Source organism: Schistocerca americana, chromosome 3 (assembly GCF_021461395.2).
Source record: "Schistocerca americana isolate TAMUIC-IGC-003095 chromosome 3, iqSchAmer2.1, whole genome shotgun sequence".
Taxonomy (NCBI): domain Eukaryota; kingdom Metazoa; phylum Arthropoda; class Insecta; order Orthoptera; family Acrididae; genus Schistocerca; species Schistocerca americana.
This window is the reverse complement of record NC_060121.1, coordinates 934,230,334-934,232,006: the sequence shown is the minus strand read 5'-3', so window position 1 is coordinate 934,232,006 and position 1,673 is coordinate 934,230,334. Positions and strand designations below refer to the sequence as shown.

General features: G+C 43.1%; 1 non-coding gene across 1 annotated transcript; it reads right to left on the bottom strand.

Moving 5' to 3' along the window:
• Window positions 1-1,358: 1,358 nt before the first annotated feature.
• Trnas-gga lies at window positions 1,359-1,442 on the bottom strand. Its single transcript is given in 2 exon segments — window positions 1,359-1,396; window positions 1,403-1,442. It is a non-coding gene; the product is annotated as a tRNA-Ser (tRNA).
• Window positions 1,443-1,673: the final 231 nt, after the last annotated feature.

The following is a 1,673-nucleotide window of genomic DNA, read 5'->3' as shown; positions in this document are numbered from 1 at the left end:
GCACTTAGGATTGACAGTCTGTCGCGCTGCCCACTTTTTTTTATCTCCTTTTGTTTGCTTTTGTTCGTTGCATCTGCTCGAGGCGGACGTCGTAAGACATCCGTTTAAGTTCGTTGTTAATCGATTAACTCAGTTTTTTTTTTTTATAACAGAGGGCACCTAACCCTCTGACCGAACACGCTGAGCTACCGTGCCGGCTGACCACTCAGCTACCGGGCCGGACAGTGAAACGTTGAATAGTATGTTATCCACATCCGGAGAATAGCATGTTTTCATCGCCGTCAGCCTCATCGCCCCTTACTCTTCTGCGGACATGCAGAATTTGTATGTGGGCCTCTCCCGCATGGGTAACAGCTCACACATGTCCTCAACGACAGGAATGTACTAACTAGAAGTGCCATTAGTTTCAGGAGGTCTTGTGAGACGATCGTCACCAGCGAAATATTTGTGGGCCGGATGAGCAGTTTAAACTATTCTCTTAGATTCCTGCCTAACCGCACACTCGGAAAGCACCACATGTTCAGCAATAAACAGCCAAATATTTATTTTATCTTTCGTTCTCTAATCAGGCGGAAATGTAATATAAAACCGAATATTGCAGAAATACTGGTATTACGTCCATAAGAAAGGTCCAGAATGTTTTTTTTAAATGTAAGATAAAAAATTATTATCATTTTGTGAGATATGCACCTACATCCTTCGAGACCATAACCCACGACCATACCCCTCACGTTACAGGCTATTCATATGGTGTTGATTATCATAGTATCTCGTGAAAGCTTGTATCTTTGAGGCGTTATTTAATACATTTAATGATAAGGGAGACATTTTTGTGATTCGTTTTCAGTGCGCCGTTGCCTTGAAACGGCATACTGAAAGTTGTAATGCAAAACTGCCAAATCTGTCAAAATAAACGTGGCGCATGCTGGATCGAACGTAGATATTGCGATGGACCTCGCAATATTGTGCGTGACGCCAAAATGACGTCACGATTACAGGAAGTGTTGTGAGACGAGTGTTACCCATGAAAACCGCAGGAACTATGCGAGACTACCAGCTGCAAAGAATGTTTCATTTTCCTATGAAGAAACAATGTACCTGATCTTGACATGTATTTTGCACATGCAACAATTTATGACATCCTTGCAAAGGGAAAAAACCACTGTTGCTTTCTTTACTTAATGTAACGAGTATTGGATTGTATCTGTCGTCTTGAACGGACAGGTTTTCGGAGAAAAGTTTCAAAAAAATGGTTCAAATGGCTCTGAGCACTATGGGACTTAACTTCTGAGGTCGTCAGTCCCCTAGAACTTAGAACTACTTAAACCTAACTAACCTAAGGACATCACAAACATCCATGCCGGAGGCAGGATTCGAACCTGCGACCGTATCAGTAGCACGGTTCCAGACTGTAGCGCCTAGAACCGCTCGGCCACCCCGGCCGGCTGAAGAGTTTCATTTTACCTATCGTCCAGTTCACATGAAGCAGCCTTTTGTGATATAGTACTAGTAATGTCCTGCTTGGCACAGTCAGGTCGTTTAAATATCTGGGCATAATATTAGAAAGCCATATGAGGTGGAACGAGCATGTGAGAAATGTGGTGGGGAAGGCTGATGGTCGACTTCGTTTTATTAGGAGAATTTTAGGAAAGGGTGATTCACTAGTGAAGGAG